This window comes from Vombatus ursinus, unplaced genomic scaffold (genome assembly GCF_900497805.2).
Source record: "Vombatus ursinus unplaced genomic scaffold, bare-nosed wombat genome assembly UNPS02014818.1, whole genome shotgun sequence".
NCBI classification, from domain to species: Eukaryota; Metazoa; Chordata; class Mammalia; order Diprotodontia; family Vombatidae; genus Vombatus; species Vombatus ursinus.
In genome coordinates, this window is record NW_020954596.1 from 50,033,836 (window position 1) to 50,052,430 (window position 18,595).

General features: G+C 37.7%; 1 protein-coding gene across 6 annotated transcripts in view; it reads right to left on the minus strand.

Annotated features, from left to right (window-relative positions):
• Positions 1-18,595, minus strand: part of APBB2 (amyloid beta precursor protein binding family B member 2) — a 408,666-nt gene that overhangs the window by 276,093 nt on the left and 113,978 nt on the right. For all 6 annotated transcript variants that reach the window (XM_027836187.1, XM_027836190.1, XM_027836193.1 and 3 more), the window contains exon 3: positions 17,054-17,163. The gene's annotated coding sequence lies outside the window, so the exon portion shown is untranslated. The remainder of the gene's footprint in view (positions 1-17,053; positions 17,164-18,595) is intronic.

Genomic DNA, 18,595 nt, shown 5'->3' on the forward strand with positions numbered 1-18,595 from the left:
AATGGAGATAATCTCCAAGGAATCACCTAAACTCTCAATTTGTTAAGCACCTAACATTTTACATAATTAGGAAGATGTATTTTTTTCTGAATACCTGTACTGCTTCCCAACTTGCTTCTAGGCTAATTAAACTACAATAAGTGACTCTTTAATTGGCAATCCAATAGTCAATGGTTTTGAGGGTCACACAGGAAAACAAAGAAAGGCAAAGTTAAAAATAAACAAAAACAAACCTCCACATGAAGACTAGATCTTATGCAATTAAACATTCAAGGTTTCAGCTATTCCTTTAAAACCCTGAGGTTTTTCATTGTTTCCGATTATTTTTAAAAATGCTTGATCTCATCTCCAATATTTAGCAGTGGTGGTTCAGTAAGAATTTGTGAGGAATCATTCATTCGGAGGGGGCAAAAACCCAGTAACACAAGGTTGCTTTAACTTTATGGGAACGATTAAAATATGACAAAACTGAAAAGCAGTGATGGAAAACAGAAAAGTTAAAGTGATTCTCTCTAAAATTATCGTAAAATGCTGATTCCTTAAACCCAGCATTCTTTTACACATCCAAGTGGAAAATCTATTTTCCATTGCCAAGCTACAATTATAGAACTTAGAAAGTCCATGCTAAAGTGGCATATAATTGGACAGCTTGACAGTTTTGTTCATAAAAAAGCAAACTACCTAAAAAGGCATATTATTTTCAATGGGAATTTGTCTGGATAGGGATATTATTGACAGTAATTGCCCAGATATTATCATAGTATCATGGTCTCCAGCTAATATTTCTTCAGCTTCAGCCATTTTTCTTTTATCCACCTATGTAATCCAAAATTATGTGTTACACTGAGCAGTGAAATACTTGTCTGGGAGATCTTTTGCAACTGGATTCTGGGTATTAGATTATAAATCGTATATTCAAAGTATCAATCATTTCATTTTTGAGTATCTATTAACCTGCCCACATTCTTCATTTCAGCTCCATAGAAAAGATCAGTGAATTTGGAACAAAGATTAACCACAGAGGCAGACATAAAATGTGTGTGTAAAACAATACTCACTTTGGCAGAAAAAAGGAAACCACAGACTTCAAACAGCACTGGGGTCACTAAGGGCAATGTGGTCTTTCATAAAATATATTCTTCCTTCTCAAACCTTTTTCACTTCAGTGACAGGGAGTGTTTACTACAGTGATCATTTATTAGGGAAGGGGAATGTAGAGGAGAAGGACAGCCACATAGAGAAAATACTTAGTTGACATCAAGGTTAGGAAAGGTGGGGAGAGGAGAGAGACAGTGACAGAATGAGAAAAACGTTGGCTAGGAGAGGTAGAAGAGAGCTAAAAGGGAAGTCTAAGAAAGACAACAGGGCCAAAGGGACAAAAATGTGTTTGCTTGTACGTCCTTTCCTAACACATTGTAGCATATGAGGGTAATGGAATGTTATTGTACCATAAGAAAGGATGAATATGAGGAATTCAGGAAAACATGGAAAGACTTGTATCAGCAAAGAAATTACATATCAACACAATTAACTACAACATCATCTATGTGGTCAGACTTGATTAGTGTTTTACTTTCATTTGCTGAACTGCTTTTTCCCCCTCTTTTTTATTCTTTGTTATAAGGAATGCTTTGCTGGGTAAGGAAAAAAAGGATATATTCAGAAATGAAGATGATGCAAAACCAAAATGTAGCAATAAAAACTGAAAAATAAAACAAAATGCTGGCCCTCACTCTACCTGATACATTGTCATTGCAATCATCTTTGAATACTAACAACACAATAAATTATACAAATTTGACAAATTGTTCTGTCTTTTCTACCATAAATCAAAAATGGAAACCCTATGTGAATATTTCCTTTAACCACCAAGAATGTCTTTTAGAAGATGTTATTTAATGAAGTTAATATCAATTGGGGGGTGGGCAGCTAGATGGCACAATGGAGAGCGAGCCAGGCCTGGAGTCAGAAAGAACTCATCTTCCTGAGTATAAATCTGGCCTCACACACTTTCTAGCTGTGTTGGGCAAGTCACTTAACCCTCTGTGCCTCAGTTTCTTCATCTATAGAATGAGCTAGAGAAGGAAAATGCAAACCACTCCAGTATCTTTGCCAAGAAAACCCCAAATAGGGTCATGAAGAGTTGGACATGACTGAAACAACTGAACAACAAGAATACCAAATTTTATCTTTCATAACTTCCCTCAAGCCATTTCTTTCTACTTATGATAAAAATTTATGTTCTAAAAAATAATGTATTTCTCTCTCTACTTACAGATTAAATGGAAATGCATCTGAATTAAATGCTATTGCCATAGAAACACTGATACTTCAGATCAAAATTACTGATGATGCTATGAATGCTTTGAAAGCTGTTGGGTTCTATAAACATGCACATTATCACATTTATCTATGATTACCCATTCTAAGCCACCACTCTATGGGCCATCACTTGTGATTAACAAAGTTTATCTTGCTGAAACAAATTAATAAATGCCTATTTATCTGACTTTCCAAACAGCTAGTGAGCATTTCCCCTTCTTTCTGCTTACTGCAAGATGTGCAACAGACTAATAGATATTTTCCATGGCAACAAATCTATAATAATTAAATTATTTATTAGCATAATCAGGATGTTTGGTAAGATAGAGATATAACATTGTCAAACTCCAAAGAAAAGAACCTAAAATGGTACTTAACATTCACAAGAAATAAAAACTGGGTTAAATAATAATGATCTATTGGTAGGATGCCATTTTGTTATATAAGAATATAAGTCTAGGAATATATTCCTATAGGGGATAGACATTAGACCTGTGATTTCATTGGTATATGGAGCTCCCAGTGACAAACTTCCTTTACCACTGCAGGTCTCTACCTTCCCTGTTATTTATAGTTTTGGAAAGTTGTTTGGAGCACTGAGAACTCCAGTGTCTTGCCCAGGAGTCATACAGCCAGTATGTATCAAAAGTGGAACTGGAATCCAGAGGTTCCTGGCTCCAAAGCCAGCTCTTTAGCCACTATACTATGATGCCTCTCTAATATATTATCAATTACATATCAAATTATGAGACTATTACTTATACATGACAACATGTTCCATTGTATCAAAATATAGTTAATGAAATACTTTAATACCAAGCACTTAAAATAACATTATCTCATTTTGATCCTCGAAACAATAAGCATTTGTTGGTATCATAAGACTGTGAGGGGCAAGGGACCTTAGAGATTACCTGAAATAACTCCCTCACTTTACAGATAAAGAAACCAAGATCAAGACAGGTGAAGGGTCTGGCCAAAGGACAAACAGGTTTAGCAAAGAGTAAAGGTGGGAACTAAACCCCAGATCAGGCTGAGTCAAAAATTGTTAGGAGATGAAAGAATCTCTCAAATGAATTAAAAAAAATATTTATTCCAGTGACCGAGTCAGACAAATAAAAAATTGAATTACCTGAATCATATAGATTAACTACAGATTAACCGAAGCACAGTCTCTTAGGCTCTTAAATGCTGGTCAAATGGTGAAACAGAATAGGACAATCAACTCTGTAGACCTCCCTTTACTCCTCTTTTTTTCACTTTCTTCCCCCTTGATACCACCAAAATCCAGTCCTATTTCATCTTTTCTCTCTTCTCCTATTCTACTTCCACTTAATATACATTTTATACTGATTGTCCTATCACTGCCCTCTCTTTTTTTTTATTGGAAGCATCTCAAGGATAATAACTAGCTGGTAGAATACTACATATCCCTGGGTATGCTCAATCAATATGTCTGCAAGTATTTATTGAGTGACTAGTGAGTACGAGAGACAATGTGTTACATGAGAAGCATCATGCTGTAATAATGATATAATGATGAGATTATATAGCATATTATAGTTTGTAAAGTATTTTATAAACATTATCTCATGTGACCTTCCTACTACTACTACTACAGATATCATTATCACCATTTTACAGTGGAAAAAACTGAGACTCAGTCAGGCTCAATGACATGGTTATGGCTATGGTCATGCTGCCAGTAAGTGACAAGAGGCAGAGTTAGAGCCTGGGTGCTCCCAGCTCACTTCATCAGGCTACCTCAAATAAAGCAGAGGGGAACATGGCTTTTAATCAAGAGAAGATTTGCCTGAAATGAAGAGATTTGCCTAAAAACAAATTCTGCCTCTGACATTTACCAGGTCATGGGCAAATCACAAGCTCTCGGTTTCCTCACTTGCAAAATGGAAACAATAATACCTGTAGCACTTCCCTTGCAAGGCTGTTGTGAGGGTTACATCAAAGAATGTACATGACTTGTGCTTAGTAAATGTCAAGGCACTGCAGGAATATCAAATGTTATAATTTCAAGCAGTTTTCCTAGGAGCTAGAGATTGAAAGAGAAGAGGTATACAAAAAAAAAAAAGCCAGGGCTATGGTTCTTGTTCTTAAGAGCATTCCATCTGGGATTATGACAGAAAAATCACAAAAAAAGCTAAAAGAGAAATATATGGTAAGTGTCAAATGAATGGTACAACAGATGATAAACGCTGTCAAGTTCAGAAGTCTCAGAGATTTATGGAGAGCTGCAAGAGTCAGGAAAGGCTTCAAGGAGAAAAAAGTAGAAAGAGAAGCCAGAGTTTGGAACTTTTTGCACAGGTCGCATTTGTACTTGGTCCAGGTGCCACTTGAGGTGCTATCATTTCACTAGCAACCCATACCTGGCTTGTACCTGGCCTTCTGCAAGCCAACAGAAACACAGGCTATCACTCTACCATTAATGAGCATGGAAGCAGAGTTCATAATTTTATCCACCAAGTGGAATACTACTCAAGCTACTATCCCAATGTTTCCATCATCCTTGACCCATAGGCCCAAGGTCCTCCCTTTGTGCATGTGAAAGCTATCCAACTCCACCAAGCCAGGAGACCTCTGAATTGGCAAAAACAAAGGCTTGAAGAAGTGGGTTCTGAATGAATCTAGGGTATGTGAAAGATGGGTCAGGATTGTTAAAATATGAAACTCTCTATGGCTTTAGACCCCATCCCATCTCTGAGAAAATTCCTGCTCTCTGCTGATCCTCTGTAGATCTGATGATTTTACAGATCAATTTTCTGTGGTCACATACAAATAAACATAGTAAAATTGCAGAGATTGTCAAGAATTCTATTCACATAAAGTACTTTTCCCAACCATCTGCAAACTTCTCCTCACTTTTAGGGGGTGCACTAATGCACTGAAGGGCAGAGATTTTAAGTTCATTAGTTCGTCCAAGGAAAAAGAAAAACCATCTTAGTTTCAACTGGCAGTCCTGGAGTGGCAGTAGTTCCAGATCCTAGCTTTGAGACAAGAGAGGCTCCAGATGAGGAGATCAGCTCTTGTGGGCAACAGTGAAGGAGTAGAAAGTAGAACCGATTTTCCTATGTAGAGATCTTTTCTAAACTGAATGTTTAAAAGTAGGGGACAGCCAGTCTTTGAAACCATCAAAACATCAAATCCAGAGACTGCCTTCTACCTTAGTTTTTCTAACCATGACATGGGGAATTGAGAATGAATTATAAACTGAAGGACCTGGAAAGTTTCTCAGAAAGTTGGCTAAGTTTATAGCTCTAGAAATGGCGCTGGAAGGGACCTCAGAGGTTCTTGCAAAGAAGAAAATATCGGGCTTTTCATTTGAGCAGTTTACCTTTTGGTGGTTGGGGATCAAAACATAAAGGCTGAAATCCCTTGACATTACTGATCTTCATTTGTTCATTGATTTCTTCATTTTTTCATTCTACAAATGCTTGCTGGATGCCATCAGTGGCCAATAGGGCTTGGGCTTCCACCACAAAGAGAGTACCATCTAAAGAATGAGTTTGATATTTGCCTTAAAATTCATGCAATGCCCCAAGGAATATGCTTTATCATCCCCAGGGCGATGCACAAAATCACTAAGGTAATACTGATTTAAAGCAGAGTGAATTATCTTTGCACAGAGGATGCATAAAAAGAAACTCAAATTTTTTTTGTTGTTCTCATTCTTGCACTGTCAGAAAAGTGCAGCCCCAATTAGCAAATGGCCCTCAGCTTCACTATGATAAAAACCGTTGGCCAGAAAAACATTTTACCTCTTGATATTTTGCTAGCAACTTAACATACAACACGTTCCAGGGGAAAAAAGCACAAGGGTTTTGTGTTAAAATTTAAAAGAAAAATAAGTAACTTGTGACAGACAAAAGCTGGTGATTCACTGAATACTAAGAGCCTAGAAGAGCCATTCCTATTCCTTGTGGGCCCTGGTACAATACCAATATTTCTTAGTGATTGTTTTTTCCTTCCACCTCGAGGGAGACTGTGCAGAATAGAAATAAGCAAGTCTCTCATCTACCTGCACCAATGCTTTCTATGCAGGATTATGCAAGAGTTATTCATACTGTCCCTTTTTCCAGCCACAGCAGCAAATGCAAGTTAGGAAACTAAGCCCCCAGGGAAACTTTCATTTCTCACAGAGGGCTAACACTGCCGTGCTGCAACGCCCCAGAGTATTTCAGAGGTCAGAAGTAATGATGCTCTTGGATAATATTTTCCATTTAAAAAAAAATCACTTCCGATTCTGAGCAAGCACATAGAGCATAAAGCAAAAACAAAACTTCTTTTAAAGATCTATAAAAGCTGGTAAACTGATTCCAACCCCTGAAAGTCTTTGTTGATCCCAGATCATGGCCATCCTTAGCACAACATTCTAGCTCCATTAATGACGTTTCTGTGGCCAATTCTATCTTCTAGAATCAGGGATGGGAAACCTTTAGCCTCAAGGCCACATGTGGCTTTCTAGGTCCTCAAGTGCTGTCCTTTGACTGAATCAGTCCTGTGGCCTCAAGGCTGCAGGTTCCCCACTGCTGTAGATCCTTCAAAACTAGAGCTTTTCCAAAATGAATCTCCAAAATAAGATCCAGTTTGTCTTTTAGTTGCTTTTTAATTTGAATTTCTAGTGATACATCACCTTCACTTGCCAATAATTAAAATTCCTCTCCCCTTCGACCCTCTCTATGCCTCCTAGTGCTTTCCAGAATAGTTGGACAATTCACATTCCCACTAAAAGTTGTCTTGACCTGGACAACTTATAAGCGTTAATTCTGTGCCCCAGCCTAGAATGTACTCCTTTATACCTCTATTCCACGGCATGGGATCCATCCTCACTTCCACCTTTTGATTTCTTCCAAAACTTAATTCCAATACCACCTTGAAGCCCTTCTGAAAACCCCCCTCCCCAAGCTACCAGGGCCCTCTTCCCTCCCAAATTGCCTTATTATTCTTTGTATACCTATTTCTATCTTGTCTCCCCGATAGAATGAAAGCCCCTTGAGGAAAAGATGTTTCCTTGTGACTTTGGATCCTCAGGATATATGCAATCCAGTGCCAGCCATGCAAGAGGCAAAGTTGATTTATTGATTAAAACATGGCATTTGAAAGTAACCCCCCTGGCCAACCTCAAGGTCTCATGCAAACCTCTCGAGGCAATTTGGCCCAGAGGAGGATAACACTAGAGTCTGGCACCAATTAATACAAATAGAATTAAGCAGCATGCTAATCCATGGACCTTATGTCTCACTCATCTGTCATCGGTATGGTAACTCATCAAATTGGCAACCTCTTTCCGTCACAGTCATTAACACTAGTGTGAAGAAAGAATCCATGGAGAATCTGAATGAATATCATATACCCATGGCTTCTTTCCCTTCCAAAACATATGACCTACTTGGCCTCCTTTAAGTCCCAACTAAAATCTTGCCTTCTACAAGAAGCCTTCTCCAACCCTTCCTAATTCCTTCATCTGTTAATTATTTCCTATTTATCCTGTATACAGTAGGTTGATGTGTACATTTTTTTTCCCGCATGTTGTCTCCTCAATTAGATTGTAAGCTCCTTGAGGTCACGGACTGTCTTTTGCCCCTTTTTGTATCCCCAGTGCTTAGCACAGTGCCTGACACATGGTAGGTATTTAATATCTATTGCTTGATTGAATGATTGAAAAGCAGGCTAAAGAAGTACTCACTGAGGGCAGCTAGGTGGCACAGTGGGTAGAGCACTGGGCCTGGTTGAAGTCAGGAAGACCTGAGTTCAAATCCTCTGCCACTTGTTAGCTGGGTGACCACGAGGAAGTTCCTTAACCTTTATGAGCATTAGTTTCTTTATCCGTAAAATGGGGAAATCAGACTGGATCAGATGACCTCTAACCTCTAATCTCACAATTGATATAAAGAAAATACTTTGAAAACCTTAAAACACAATGGGAATAGGAATGATTATAGAATTATAATAATGCTATAGGACTGAGTGTATTGCCTCATCTAATGAGAGGCAGTGGCATGATGTAGTACAGAGATGTCAAATGCTGGCCTGCCAAGTGATGCCCAAACCAGATCAAAATGTAATGGGGCAATATTTAACAAGACAAATAAAAATACAATAAAATATAAATAACATGACATTTAGAACTAAATCAATATGCAGTTTAATGTATATTTATATGCATTTCCCCAACCCCCCAAGGATACAACCCTGTGAGGTAGGTAATAGAAATCTTTTTCATGTTCATTTTACAGATGGTATGGATCACTCGCACCCATTTCTGAGTTTGATACCACTAGTGTAGTAGACAAGGAGATGGTGAAGGAGCCAGGAAGGCCTGGGTTCAGTGCCAGTCTGATACAACCTAGGTAGATGACCCCAGGCAATTTACTTAACTTCCAAGTGACTCCTTACTTCCACCCCACCTCCCACTCTATAAGACCTAAATTTATAGACAAAATACTCATCTGCCTCGGTAGAGGGGATTTCCATGTTGGAAGTTTCCTAACATTGATCAAATCCCAAGTAACAACTCCTCCCCAGAAAGAATCAAGTGCTAATTTAATAACCGTCTACAACCCTGTGAGATAGGCAATAGAAATCTTTTTCATGCTCATTTTATAGATAAAAAAAGTAGAATTGAAAGCTACTCAGTGATCTGATTATCCTTATGCAGCTAGCGAATGGTGGGTCCAGATATTGAACCTAGGTCTTCTGAGCCTCCATCTAATACTCTGTTACACAGCATGCTGTCCAACATTCCACATCGGAATATCCCTGCAGGATTTGCATCCATCCTCATGACCCAGGCTCCTCATCTCTGTCCCTCAGACTTCTTCACTCTCACATACTATAAAATTGTTGTAACCCTTCCAGGAAGCGGCTCCTATGCAAGCATATCAAGTATCAATATCCAGTTGGACCTCTGCCTCGCTGCAGACTATGGAAGGCAGGCTGCCTCTCAAAGCTTGGTGACCAAAGAACATAACGGTACCAAAAAAAAAAATATGGAGCTGCTACCTGGTTTGCCTCTTGTCTATCTGCTAAAGTCAAACAAATTATGATTTCACATTTGCTCAGCACACCCTAGGCTTGAAAATCAATACTGCTGAAAGCTTACAAAGGATGGGCCAAAGGTGAAGGTTGCCATTTCCCAACATCACTTCGCACTCAAGACAAAACCTCTTGAATATAAATATCTAATGGAGTTCACAGAAACCTCCCCGATCCATCATCAGGACGGAATGATAGATGACCATATGGAAATCTCATCACCAAATGAGCAGCAAGGCACTCATTGCACATGGAGCGTGCTGATGCCCCATCCTTCAACAGGCAGATTCACTGGAAAATGCCTGGCTTCTAGAAGCTTACAATCAAAATCTGATGCAACTGATTGATTAAAATAAACTGTATTAATTAGAAACCCTGTAGGTCAAGTTCATATATATCATTCAGGTCAGTCTTTAACTCATAACCTATAGGAGGTAAGCAGCCACACAGAGCCTTCAGTAATAGCATTTTTGCCTATGACCCATAGAGTAGAAAGAATGATAAATTTGAAGCAATCAATAAATATTTATTAAGTACCTACTATGTGCCATCAAATAATGCAGGTTCAATTCCTGTACATGTGTGACTTTGGGCCAAGTTAAAACTTCGTTTCTTCACTTGGAAAACGTGGGTTTGGGATTAGACAACATACGACGTCTCTTCCAACTCTAAATCTATGATCCTATGATCCCAAGACCAATTGATCTCTAAGGTTCCTTCTAAGCTCTGAATCAATCTGCTCTCTCCTCACTCAGTCCTGAAGCAGTCCCTCCATAATGCCACCTGAAACAATTCCTCAGCAATACATTAGAGAAGTTTTTCAAGTACCTCCTGTTTTCTTCTCTGCAAAGAGAGATGTTTCTGAGGCAGGTTCCCTCTAAAAGCTCCATCCACACCCCTCAGCCAGTACCAGGGACCTGCCCATACTCTTCCCTATAATAGTAGCATTTATGCAGAGTTTTAATGCACTTTGATGAACTTTGCAAATGTTATTGATTCCCACCACACCCCTGGGAAGTAGGTGTTATTATTATACCCATTTTACAGATAAGGAAATTTAGGCGAGAATTTAAGTGCCTAAGTGCCCAGAGTCCCCAAGCTAGTAAGCATTTGCTGCAGAGTTTGAACTCAAGTCTTCGGAACTCCAAGTCCAACTTTCTATCCATTAAGATGATCATTTCACTTGTAGCAGGTAATTCACTCCTACTGGAGTCATTGAAATGGGGAATTATGCCCCCAACAAAAAAACATAACTTTTAATTTGCTCCTCCTAATCTGGAGGCCACTTGGTACAATGGATAGAATAAGACCTCGAGTCAGGAAGACATGACTTCAAGTCCTGCCCCAGACACTTACTATATCACCCTGGACAAGCCACTTAACCTCTTTGTGCCTCAGCTTCATTATCTACAAAATGAGGATAATAATAACATCACTCAAAGTTTCTGTGAGGATCAAATGAGATAATATTTACAAAGTGCTTTGCAAATCTTTAAATGCTATATAATGCTATGTATAAATGTTAACTATTATCATTGTGACTATTACTTATTTATTAATTATATTATTATTTATTATCTATATTATTATTTGTTTATTACTGATATTATTACTATTTTTATTACTTAACCTCTATCTGACTAAGTTTTTTCAGCTGTAAAAATGGAGACAATTACAGCACCTACCTTCTAGTATTGTTGTAAGGACAAAATGAGATAATATTTGTAAAGTCCTTTGCAAACCTTAAAGTGTGCATGTTCTCACTCCCTCTCTCCATATATATATATACACATATACATACATATATACACACACACATATATTATGTATGTACATATGTGAACAAATATGTACTTACGAATGCATATAAGTTTATTATTATTATTATTATTATTAACATTGCAAGCCCAGTGTTTGCTGACAATTCCATCATCTACACTGGGGAAACATCTGCTTTGCCTCTTTCCTACTCCTGAGTAGGGAAGACTCAAGAAGCGCAGATGAACCTCAATTCCAAGAGCTGTTTTTGGTTTTGGGGAGAAGGGAAGACATTACACAGAATGCATTTTATAAGCAGGAGATTGTGCTATGTTATGCCACATTAATTAGTCAGCAAAATAAAGCTTTCCATCTCTAAAAATTGCCAGCAAGAAGTTAATTTTAACTTTAGTTTCAGTTACTCAATGTGACAACTAGGAATTTCCTGAAACTAATCAATCTGGCAATCTCCCTAAACTCAAAAAGTCCATTTGATCATAAATGAAAAGGAAATTTTGTGTATATTACACAGTCATGTCATTTCAGAGCTAAAAGAGAAATGAGAGATCCCCTTCTAGGCTAACTCCTTTCATTTTACAAATGGGAAAACTGAGGACCTGTTTAGGATTTACAATAACAATACAATGAAGAAGCAGCATGACATAGTAGATAGGGTGGTGAACATGGAGCCAGGAAGACCCCCTTGAGTTTGAGTTCTGCCACATGACGCTAATGACTCACTGAGCTTACAGTCAACTCAAATCCCTCGTTAGACTTCCTTTAACCTGAAATTCTGTCTAGCCCTTTCGAAACTTTACTTATATATTTGATCATTTTTTAACTTAACTACAGGACATCTTAGTTTGAATTTACAACAGGTGTTTCATCATAAAACAAAAATAATAAAGGATAAAAGTTATCAAGTGGGTATATCTTCTGCAATTTTTAAGACTTTTTAATTAAATTTAGTACATGCAAAGAAGGTACAGATAAACATGAAGCATTGTATGAAGGCTATGGTTCAGAAAACCAGTTGTTTTATCCTGATTTATGGTAGACCAGAATTACCAATTTAGCTAATAAATTGTGCAGAAGGAAGGTTTTCAAGGACCACAGCAGCTTAGCAATTTTGAGTTTAAGATAGTCAAATGTACACTAATGAAAAGACAAAAATCAATGCCTTGTGTTAATTTTGGCAGTGATTATTCTAAAATAACGTTCTACTTCAGTTAAGTTAAAATAATATTTGTGGCATAAACTCAAATTAATTGCCAATAAATAACAAAAATTTAACACACACATATGGACTATAAAGCAAAAAGAGTAACTAACCCCCAAAATAATAACTGACCTTTATACAGCACTTTGAGGTTTGCAAAGCCCTTTGCAAACATTGCCTCATTTGAGCTTTATACCCTGGTGAGGCAGATGCTACAAATATTTTATTATTTTCATTTTGTAACTGCCATTGCCTAAATCCAACATTCCATACAAGAACACCTTTTATGCAAATCCCCAGCATTAATATAGATTAACAATTCTTCTCTATCTCAGAGTCTCAAGGAGTTGCCTGGGGCACAGAGAGGTTAAACTGCTCGCCCATATACAGTATGTGTCAAAGACAGGTCTTTCTTCCAGATGCTAAGGCCAGTCCCTCTATCTATGAAGCTGCTCTTCAAAGACCATACTACTTTCAAAATAAAACACTATGAAAAGATCTAGAAAACATCTCTCATTTTCAGATTAATTTGGATTGAAATTTGCTTCACCAGTAAAGCATGTGCAGATGTCCTCCAAAAGCTCTTTTTTCAGACACCATTCCACTAATACAATTTCTTGGTAGGTCAGTAAAGAAAGCCCATGTGGTCATGGTAGAAATCCACAAGCCTGATCACCCTAATAGCACAGAATAGGCAGGACGTTGATGACATGGTCTGTTCAGTGGAAAGAATGTGTCATCAACGCTCTTGGAATACAATAAAGGACTCAAACAAAACAAAAGACCTTATACACTAAGCAACCCTTGATAGCCATCAGACATTTCTAATGATAAACACATATCCAGTACTGCAGAGCCTGGTCATGCTCTTTCAGATTACCATGAATGCTGTAGGGGATGAAGAAGATGAGTTCCATTTGATTCCTTTTTTCAGATAGTAAAGTACACTGGAAGTGAAGGCATTGCATGAAGTCTATGTATGGCATAGCAGACCGCACAAAGAGAACTGGACTTGGAGCCAGAAAGATTTGGCTTCAGATCCCACATCTGACATTCATTAGCTGTGTGACTCCGGGCAAGCCACTTAACCTTTGAGTCACATGTGGGTTGCAATCTCTATTAGTTTTGTTGTTGTTGTTGTTGTCGTTTGGTCATAACTGACTCTTTGTGGCCCCGTGGACTATCCTCTCCATGGAGTTTTCTTGGCAAAGATCCTGAAGTGGTTTGCCATTTCCTTCTTCAGTGGATTAAGACAAACAGAGGTTAAGTGATTTGCCCAGGGTCACACAGCTAGTAAGTGTCTAAGACTACATTTTAACTCAGGTCTTCCTGACTCCAGGTCTAGCGCTCCATCTATCCACTGAGCGATCTAGCTGCCTCTATTAATTTAGAACATCCCATATTGGAAATTACCCAGATTGAGGAAAAATCGATAAGCAAGTGTTTATAAGCACCTACCACGTACAAAAGTGAAATAGCTCTTATCCTCGTGGAGCTTACATTCTAAGAGGAGAGACATGTACACAAAGATTTACAGAATATAAACAACCATTTCATGCATTCATGTAAAACGCTGTCTATTCCTAGTTCTCCCTAACTGAAAGCCACTATGGTGTAAAGAAAGCAACCAAGATCCAATCATAAATCGTTCATTGGCTTTATATTTCATCCATGATTTGTCAAATTCAGGGGAACATACGCCATTGTTTTCATGTTGTCTCCCTCGTGACAATATGAGCTCCGTGAAGGCAGGAACTGTATTTTTACCTTTCTTTGAATACCTCGAGTTTAGCACAGTGCCCAGCACATACTCCACTTATGAAATTTGGCTTCAAAGGCCCAAACTTGAGGACCTAGAGGGCCAAACGTGGCCTCGAGGCCAAAGGTTCCCCACTACTGGCCGAGTATATAGTGGTACCATATGAATGTTTATTCCCTTCCCTCTTCCCAATAAATGCTTGCTGAGTAATTGAATTCACCTCAAATAACCCCACCTCTGTGTGTGTGTGTGTGTGTGTGTGTGTGTGTGTGTGTGTGTGTGTGTGAGAAAAATTTTGAAGGCATTTCTTGGAAGAGGCTGAAAAGGAACACAGAAAGGATTATTCAAATATGTAAAGGCAAATTATTTGGGGGTCCCAAGTCATAGAGGGGTTCACTTTTCCTTTATAGCAAAAACAAACAGGGAATGAAGATCAGATGATTGATTACTTTTGAAAATCCTGGGCCACCAAACACAAATGTCAGAAAAGGCCTTTGTTACCCTTTGTGAACTGCCAAATAAACAGCTCCTTAGCAGGGAGGGGAGGGGAGCCCTTCTTTCACATGCCTTTCTGTAATACAATGCTTACTCCGGCTCCATTTGTCAACAAGAGCCAAGCAGCTTTCATACCTGTGCTGAGGGTTTTTAAAAAGGGGAGGGTGGAGGGACTGAGGAGGGCTAGATTTCACAGCAGAACAATAACATCCCCTAACCACTAACCAAAAGGATTTTTAATACAATAATTTAATTTAATATAGTTAATAATTTAATAATGGATAATATTTTTTCCTGAGGATAGTAAATTAAACACATTTCATTTTTGTCATTGAATTTACAGTCTTATGAGATTCTGTAATATCCTACTTCAGCTCCATATCAAAGAAAGGCAAACAAAAAAGGAATGAGAAAGGCAATTTAGCCACATAAAGAAACGACTGAAAAAGCACTAATTAAGCAGCAATGCTGCCGGGCACTGGACAGTCACCTGCATATTCATTGGATCACAGCTCTAAAGCTGGGGAAGTCCCCAATCTAGTCCAGACCTTTCTTTTACAGTTGAGGAAACTGAGGCCCAGAGAGATGAAGTAAATTGCAGTCACACAGGCAGTAAACACACTCCAAAAGCTCCAGGCATTCTTGAGAGCTTGAAGAGAACACATTTCCCACACGTATTTATTGGAGGGAAGATGAGAGGACTTATGACTACCAATTTATTTTTGGTTCAAACATGCATCAAAGACAGAATAGCAATTTAAGCAAGAATTTGTTTATTGCATTTTTAAAAAAACTACATGATCATCACATCCCAGGATTCTAAAAGACATTCCTGGAATACATTTTTTAAAAAATTCCCTTGACAATAGTTTGGGTTGTTGCCATTTTGGTTGTTCTATATGACAATGTTATTGATTATGAAAGGGATTGAGGACTTGGGGAAGATTTCCAAAGTGTTTGTTTTCAATGGCAGTATTTTCCAGTAGAAAGACTATCATCCCCAGACAGGAAACAAATGGACAAATCCTAAGGAGTTTAATGAATCAGTATTGCTTGGAGCAAATTTGACTACCCATGAATCTCTTTTAATGTTAATATATTCCAAAATGCCTGGTAATATAAATCTAGCTTCATTTATACTTTCATTTGCATTCATTTCACACGGATGCATTTTTACCTTCAAAGATATTTCAGAACTAAAAACACTTTCTTCTTTATAATTATTACAAAATGCCTAACATAAGACATATACAAAAAACAATGCATGTTGTATAAAAATGCAACCCATAAAACCTGATTCTACCTTCTTCTATTCAGTGCTCCTGGCTCAATTTCTATAGCACAGGTATATATGTTTAAAAAAATTATTTCAGTATATTGTCATTGCACAATCATAGCTGCCCCCAAAACGAAATGGTCTGCCTTACAAGGAGGGGCACTATTGTCATTAAAGGTATTCAGGAAAAGTCTGGATTACAGACAACCTGTCAGGGATCCTGCAAAAGGAATTCCCATATTGAAAAGATGGGAGAGACTAGGTGACCTATGAAGACCCTTTTGAATCTGAGAAGCTATGGTCAGAATGAGGTATACACTCTTACAACACACGGGAGCTATTACATAATTTAGCTAATTATTTTCACACTGGAAAGAACAAAGATTCTCCATAACTGGTTCTTTGGGAAATGTCAGAAATGATTTTTTTATATCTTGCCCAGCATTTGGCAATGTTTCAGTCATAAATTGTATAAATTAAGACTTTCAAAATGCATGTTAGCTTATAATTTTTCTTTCACATTCATTCCACCTTCTTATCAGAACTCTCAGTTGGCAGAACTGAACCTTCTGCCAGTAAAGCAAATTTTTTTTTTCAGGAAAGCAAAAAACATTTATGCATTAACTTTAAAGTGCACTTCAAATACCAGAAATAAGATGCACAAACCATGGGTCTGATGGCTCATCAATTCCCCCCTCCCCCAGGATTAAACCATTTGATTAATCTGTGAATCAGCAATTCAGTACTCCACATCCTATTTTTCTTACAAATTCAAAAGGGAGAGACAACCTGAAATGTAAGGTATCCTGAATCCTAAATATCCTGAGACTGAGAAAAGCAGCTTAGTTTCTGTTCTATCCTGCACCACAGGATACTGGCTTGCCGGGGATGTATAATCCATCCATTTCAAACCAGATAAAGGTTTGATCACAACCTGAAGAGCCCAATGCGTGAAACCCTACAGAAATGGCCTACTGTAAAAGGTTATCCAATTTCTTGGAGGTTCTTTATAGAACAGATCCCCTCTTGGCTTTGAAAAATCACAGAGCAGGCAAAAAGCACCACCCTAGGAGTCAACTGAGCCACGGATGTCACAGACACTGTGTTCACCCTAAACTTTGAAGAAAAAAAATAACAGCTTTTTTTTTTAAAGGAAAGTTAGAAAATAACTTACTTTTCCCAGGTCTTTGGTACAAAGTACAGACAGTAAAGTTCCTTTTGTCCCTCCAAGACGTTGTCAATTAATAGCACTCACTCAAGTAGGTCAGACAGACCAAAAGGAGTCTGGAAATAGAATAGGAACAAAAATTAAAACCCCAAAGTCAATAGAAAAATCCAAATAAGCCACCTGTTATTCATAATATTCCAGAGCAAGTGAAATAAAAGTACCTTTGAATTACTGAAATGACCAGACACCTAAGTCGAAAACTAAGCCAATAACCCCTGCTCAAATCTGGACAGTAGTTTGCTCTGTTGCCTGAAAAAGGCATCAAAGGCCAGGGACAAGCTTCTTGGAAACCTTCCACGGTAAAAATGTACAGTCAGGAGTCAAAAAAAAAAAGAAATGAGATGGAGCGATCTAGGCTTCTAATTATACTGTAGCTTGGGGGGTGAAGGGCTCGTGAAATTGAATGTGCCGGTGCTATGTCCCAAAGATGAGCTCATTCCACAAAGACAGAGAGAGTTGTAAATGGAAAAAAAAAGAATAAACATTTATGATACAATCTGTAAGCATGTAGCAATTTTATGCCTGTTTTTAAAAAAATTAAAATTTCTTTTAGAAATAATGAAGACAAACTCAAAATACAATACAGTAACAGTTCATTTATCCAAAAGTTATTTATCAAGCGATCTCAACTATTCAGAAACCTGCCTCTGCATCAAAGGGTGTGATAAAAGGATTCTGAGAAGTCAAAATACATACTAAAATCCACATACCCAAGAGCTTCTCAGAAATTAATTTGGAGCAGAATTACACTTATTTTAGGTATGATTCTGACAAGCATGGTTATCTATTTTACTAGCCTACAACAGAGGAGAAATTTCAAATTAGGAGGGAAGATTCTACTTAAGACATACTGATCACTTACATTGAAGAAATCAAAACAACTATTCAATAACAGAGACATACAAGGGCATTTAGGAAATGATAAAAAGTTCTCTACGGTTTAATAGTCCCTGAGGGCATGTGAATATAAAAGTACAATGTAATTACTGATGATCCTCATGACAGAAACTTAGTAGAGCTTTTCCATACTTGTTTTTTGCTATTTATTGTAGTTATTTACATCCCAGCTTTGTCCCCTTTTTAAAGAGGCAGCATACTACGGAGGAAAACTGAGTAGAATTATAACCAGGGCTGTGAGCACTTTGAGGAAATGAGAACCATCCTCCTCATTTTCTCAGCAGCCTCAGCAAAGTGTTTTGCATAGAGTAGCCAATTAACAAATGACAAATGAACAGAAAGAATGGTGACTCTGAATCATCCAGAAATAGGTAAATTGTGTTTAATTCACATAAAATAACTAAGTATATAGTGCATTTTGGAAAGAGTGCCTGGAATATAGTGGACACAATAATTATTTATTGATTGATAATATTGACATATATTGATAATATTGAAATAGTTAAAGAAAAGGGTTAGTATTTAAAAGGCATATATTTCAGTTATTCCCAAATAAAATCAGTGATTCAGAATATCAAATTCCCCAATGAT